Source organism: Vombatus ursinus, unplaced genomic scaffold (genome assembly GCF_900497805.2).
Source record: "Vombatus ursinus unplaced genomic scaffold, bare-nosed wombat genome assembly UNPS02014798.1, whole genome shotgun sequence".
Taxonomy (NCBI): Eukaryota; Metazoa; Chordata; class Mammalia; order Diprotodontia; family Vombatidae; genus Vombatus; species Vombatus ursinus.
The window spans coordinates 48,537,890-48,544,501 of NW_020954576.1; positions in this window are offsets into that span (position 1 = coordinate 48,537,890).

Genomic DNA, 6,612 nt, shown 5'->3' on the forward strand with positions numbered 1-6,612 from the left:
CTACTATGTGCTAGCATTGTGATAAGCTCTGGGTATACCAAGGCAAAAGACAGTCCCTGCCCTTGAGGAATTCACATTCTAAAGGAGGAGACAAGGAAACAAATATGTACAAACAAGCTGTATGTAAGATAAATAGAAAACAAAGGGAAGATACCAGAATTAAAAGGGATTGGGAAAGTTTTCCTGTAGATGGCTGGATTTTAACTGAGATTTGAAGAGAGTCAGGGAAGCCAGTAAGTGGAGTTGAGGAAGAAGAGAATTCCAGGGTTGGGAGACAGAACATCTACAGCCAAGAGATGCAGTATCTTCTTTGTAGGATAGCAAGGAGACCAGCCTTACTGGAATGAAGAGCACATGGTGGGAGGAGGAGGTTGGGAAGGTGTAAGGTATGAGAAGACTAGAAAAGTAGGGGATGGGCTAGGTTAATGAAGAATTGTAAACACCAGAGGATTTTATATTTGATCCTAGAGGTGATAAGGAGTCTCTGGAATGTATTGAGTATGGGAGTGGCGTGATTAGGTGAACAATTTATAGAGTTCATCCATTAATGTGGGTGTGTGTAAACATATTCTCAATATATGACTGATCCACTTTCTTGTTATACATTCCCAAGATTACACACACACACACACATATTCACACATTCACACATATACATACATACACATATATACCTATGCAAAACTTAATGGAATTTATTCTGTTCTTACAAATTATTTTTGATGAAATATTTTGGAAGGTAGGATGACCTTGCTGGTTTTCTGACAACCAGAATCCTAACCTTATTTAATTGCATCTATCTTGTGTAGGAAAAAAATATTTGGGCTAAAAAACCTCAAGTCATAAACTCAGCAAATTCTGGAGTTAGAAGGGATCTTTGAGGTTATCTAGTCATACCTGAAGCACCAATCCCTTCTAGAACATTTCAAACAGTCTTCCACACATTTGCCAACAGGATCCCCCTCTTTTGGCTTTGCACAAGGATTCCTTGATCAAATTTGATCTTGGGCAGATACTATAAACTGAATATATTGAGTTGGGCCAATAATTAAAAGGAGTAAAGTGGGCTAGATCATCTTTGGGAAATTGCAAAGCTCCTTTAATGACTCCAAACTTCTAGAAATGAACAAAGGCCAATCTTTTAAATATTCTGTCAGTGTCATATGTTTGTGTCATAGGACACTTTGAAAAATTAAAAATAACTATACTCAGTGGGCAGTAGGGAAGTGCGTTGTAAGGATATACAAAGAAGAAGTGGAACAAAGGATGATATCAAATGAATGTATAATCAAAAAAGTAAGATGTGGGTTGTCCACATGGCTAGCTAGGGATGACTGGTGGATGACCCCTGTGTGCCACATGTATCCTTACAATGTCAGGAGAAAGTGAAGAAGACTCTGCCCCCAAACTTAAGGGAAGATAAAAAGATAAGAAGGTATGGATGGGTCCCCTATAGCAATGGATTGTCCATTAACATTATCTCTTATTCTCAGTACATGATTGGCCCCCTTCCTTTTCCTGTCATTCACTTCCTAGATGATATCCCTTATGCCATGATTGCATAGCTTTAAATCAGTCATCCAATAAGCATTTATTAAGCATCTACTATGTACTATTCACTGTGCTAAGTGCTGAGGATACAAAGAAAGGCAAAAGACGGTCCTTGCCCTTGAAAAGCTTACAATCTAATTGGAACAGGAGACATCACGAAAGTTGCAAAACTGCAGGCTCTCAAGAATTGAAATTGAATATCCATCCTTTAAAGGGCAAGGGAGCAGTACAGAGGGAGTATGAGCAGGCTGTATTCTTACAAACAAGGAATCATGAAGATGAATCAGTGCAAAGGATGTCATCAAGGAGGTGAATGAACAAAAAAGGTGGGCTGGTTACACAATGAGGGTGAAGGATGATTTATAGACTGATCATTGTTCCACTGCTATCCTCATAATGTCTGTAGAAATCACGGAAACCCTACAGTGTGTTGAGAGGCAGTGGACAGTGGCACACTCATGAAGGCCATGGATAAGAAGGATGGGTAGAGATGGAGAGTTTTGATCTGCATCCCTGGAAAGCATACTCATACCAGTGAGATCACAGATCCATATGATGATTGAGTGTCTTTTCTGCCATTTTTTTTTTTTGGTTCAAGTCATGATCAGTAATATGCTACAACCTACTGGTACCTACTGTATGTTTTTCCATTGCCCTATGGGCCACCCACATTATTGATTCTTTGGAGAATGTGGAGTTAAGTGATTAACAGCCGCAGTGTAACAACACTGGAAAAATATCAGTGGAATTTGTGTGCCAGGAGGCATCTTGGAATTGTTTAAAGAGCAGTTGAATTTCCCAAATACAGGGGACATGAAAGGTACATCTCCTCTGCCCCTTCAAGGAGTTTACATTTGGAGTATATGAGGGAGGGAGAGTGATACAACATATGCACAGATAAACATACAGCTAGGTTTTAATTAGCACGAACAATGAATCCTCTGAAGTAGTCACATATATTTGGATTCACATTTTTCTAAATCATAATTACATGTAAAATATGGTAATTGGTTCCAGCTCAATGGGAATATGTACTGCAAATGTGAATAATGAGGTCATTTCAGGGGATTCATTATTTGCACTAATCAGGACCTAGGTCATAATACAAAGTAGGAATTGATGTGGGCATGGGAGAGATCCAGGCAAAGAGATCTAGGCAAATTTGAGAAGGGAGGGCCTACTTTCACCTGAGGAGAATGAAAAACTATATGGAGGTGGCAGCTTATTGGCTATGTGAGATAGGTGAGGCACCTGGGCTGGCTCTGACATTGTAAACTTGAGTGACTACGAAGATGGCAGTGCCCTCCATAGAAATAGGCAAGTTAGGAAGAAACAGTGGGTTTGAGAGGGAAAGATGTTGGGTTTGAAACACTTAGAGGATATTCAGTTTAAATGTCCAATAGACAGTTGGTGATATGGGACTGGAGCTCAAGGGAGTGTGTATAGAGGGAAGAGAAAAGGGCCCAGCATCGAACCTGGGGGTTATACCCAGAGTAAAGTGGTGGGAGGTGCATGATGATCCAGAGAACAAGACTGGGAAAGAGCAAGCAGACAGGTGGGAGGATAACTGAGGGATCAGTCACAAAAAACCCTTAGAGGAGAGAATATCCAGGAGAAAAGAGTGGCCATCAATGTCAAGTGCCACAGAGAGGGCAAGAAGGATGAAGACTGAGAAAAGCTCATTGGATTTGGAAATTAGGAGATCACGGGCAACTTTGAAGATAGTAGTTTCAGTTGAGAGATGAGGTCAGAAGCCAGATTGCAAGGAGTTGGAAGTGAGAGGGGAGGAAGCAGAGGCTTTTTCTAGAAGGTTGGCTGTGAAAGAAGAGATCACTAATCTTCCTCTCCCCTCATATTCCCTCTACACACCACTCAAAAAACCCCAGCCCTACCTACCTTGTAACAAATAAGTATAGCCAAGTAAAACAAATTCACATATAGCTATATCAGACATAAACAAATCATAAACAAATCAGACACAATGTCTGAAAATGAATGCCTTCCTTTCTACCTCTAATCCATTCCCCTCTCTGCCAAGAGGTGGGAAACCCCATTCATTATTGGTCATCCCTGCTCAGTTTTGTGAGCTCCTCACAGCCCCATTCCTTGAAAAGCTGTGACCCAGGCTGGAGAGAACCCAACTAGGAGGCTGGGGTCAGGGAGACCTATTTCAATACAGCCAGATCCCCAGGCCAACTGCAAACACTTTTGTGATGAGACAAATATACCTTTGTTTTTTATCTCAGCCCCCTTGTAGTGTTGAGGAATAGAGACTGTAAAATCACCTAAAACAATAATGGTGGTTGCTTGCTGACCACTGGACCATTATTCTAGTTGCTCTGATTGCTCTTGGCAGGGAAAAGTTGTCAGATTGCCTTGAGTGTCCCTGACCCCTGTGTTGTCCCGGTACCTCAGTCTTCCAGAACCTACTCCCGCAATTTTTAGCTCTAGGTATAGGAGCCTTAGCCCTGTGATAGACAACCCCTCTTCTGCTACTCCCCCCAAATGAATTCCCACCTATTAAAAAAATCTAGTTAACTATGAGTCCATGGTCAGAGATTCTATGGGAAAGGTTTTGTGGGAGGGGGGCAAATTACATGTATTCATAGAGCCAAAGTCCAAGGGAAGAACTCAAGGAGGATCAAAAGGAAGCACCATGACATCAGGGAGGTGATGTCATGACTTGCAAGTGAATTGGATTTAAGTGAGGGAGGGCTGTGCGAGGTCACCAGCCTCACTCTCTCCTCTGGATCCATCTGGGTACAGTGGCGAGATATAGATCAGGATGACTGGAGATGCCTCCTCCCCTGGTAATATAGGTACAACTACAAAGGAGAGGTACTAGTAATGCTCTATGAGAAATTTAAAAGATCATTTCATGGAGAACTCACACAAGGCACACCCTCACATGGAGGTCAGAAGAAGCAATACAAGGACACTCTCAAGGTCTCTCTGAAGAATTTTGAGACCATGAGAGACTGGCACAGAACCGTCCAACGTGGTGTGCCTGCATTAAAGAAGGTGCCGTGCTGTAGGAGTGAAGCAGAATTGCAGTAACTCAAAAAAACATGAGAGGTGCAAATTTAGAAACATCTCTACTCCAAGTGTTCACGTGGACTATTTGTGCCCGACCTTTGGTTGAGTATTCCCAGCTCCTACTGGTCTGATCAGCCCCAGTCAGACACACTGCACCTTGACTCCAACAGAGCGATGACATTTTGGTCCTCTGAGAGAACAGACAACCACCACCAAAGAGAAATTTGGAAGGAGGAGATCAGTTCCTCCTCTGTTTATGTGGGCAGAGGGAGGTCAGGGAAGACTTCTTGGAGGAGGTAACACCTAGATCAGGTCTTGAATAATACTAATGTGGCATTCACTTAGCACTTTAAGGTTTGCCGAGAGCTTTACACATACTACCTCATTTGAGTTTCCTGACAACCTTGTTAGATACATATTACAGTCATTATTGTCCCCATTTTATGGAGGAGAAAACTAAGACTGAAAAGTTAAGTGACCCAGGTGGCCCCTGAGGTCCCTTCCAGCTCAAAATCTATAATATCATGACTTATTGACGATCATCCAGCTAGTGGCAGAGGCAGGATTTGACCCAAAGCTTCTTTCTCCTGATCCCAGGTTCGGCACTTTGGACACCCTGTGCCAAGGTCCCTGATTGACAGAAGGAAAGGACTGCAACATACGGTATTGGGGGGCAGGGTAGGAGAGAGATTAGGGTGGTCTATTTCATACCGGGTGAACAGTATGAGCAGGAGCTCAGAAAGGGAGAGGGCAGGATGGGGATCTGAGACAGAGGGGATGTAGTCCAATCTGGCTGGGATGTGGAACATTCTGAAACGAGCTTGGAAACCTAGGGTGGAAGCAGATTATGGAGAGCCTTGAATTCCAGGATCAAGGGTTTACACTATCCAATAGACACCGGGAAGCCACTGAACGATTGTCAGTGGGGGACAGAAACAACCGTAGCTGCTTCAAGGGAGCAGCAGCCCATTGATTCTTCGGCTCTCCCCAGCAGCCCACAGAAAGCTCAGAAGATGGCTCAGAGCCTCTAGTTTTCTTGCCTTCCAAAGAGATCCGCCTTTCTGAATTTCCTTTTGTTCCTGGGGAGTTCGAGACAGTCCCCCACCCCCACCCCCTGAGGAAGGGAATGCTTGGAATGTCCACCCTCCCCCCCCTTCCCCACGTGCCATCCTCAAGGTCCCCTGCAAAGCATTCCCCACATGCCTGCTGCTCCATTGAGAAACTCCCAGGCGAGGAAATCTGAGGACAGATGGGTGCACAGCAAGGACAAAAGAAAAACCACGGGCAGCAGGAGGGCCCTGGCTCCCGGAACCGCACCTGCTCTCCCAGCAGCCCTGGCCTCGCGCTCCTCACCTGGTGCCTTCTCCCTTCATTTCTCCGTCTCCATGCACCCGGGGGATCATAAAGAGTCCCGGAGCCTGGAGAAGACAAGGCAGTCAGGGCTTCAATAAATCCCGCAAGGGTATAGAATTGAACTTGAAATCAGAGAATAGGCCTGGGTATCTGAGGGTCTGTCCAGCTCTTTTCCTTACTGGCTTGGCCACTCTACTAGAGGCCCTTCATTTCTCTGACCTTAGTATCCTCAAAGACGGAGTGGGTTTACGCTCAGTAAACCCACACAGGGGGTTTAATCACACCTGCCCTTCCCACCTCAAGGAGTTGTGAGAGTCGAATGTAATAATAAACGTGAATGTTTTTGTTGTTGTTGTTTTAATGTTAGCTTTTTTTCTAACATTACCTTCCTTTCCAAATATCTTTCTTTCCCCTTCCTTATCCAGAGAGATATTCTTTGTAACAAAGAATTAAAAAAGAGAGGAAAGAAATAGATCAATAAAATAACACATGGGCTGATCTGACAGTATATTCAATATTTCACACCCATAATTCACCACTTCTGCGAAGAAGGAAGGGAGTTGCTTTTTCTCATCTGTTTTTCAGTGATCAGTTTCATCATTAGATTAATTAGAAAGAGCACTTAATTGGGGAGAGGTTTTGCTATTGTTCTTCCCACTTCATAATAATAAT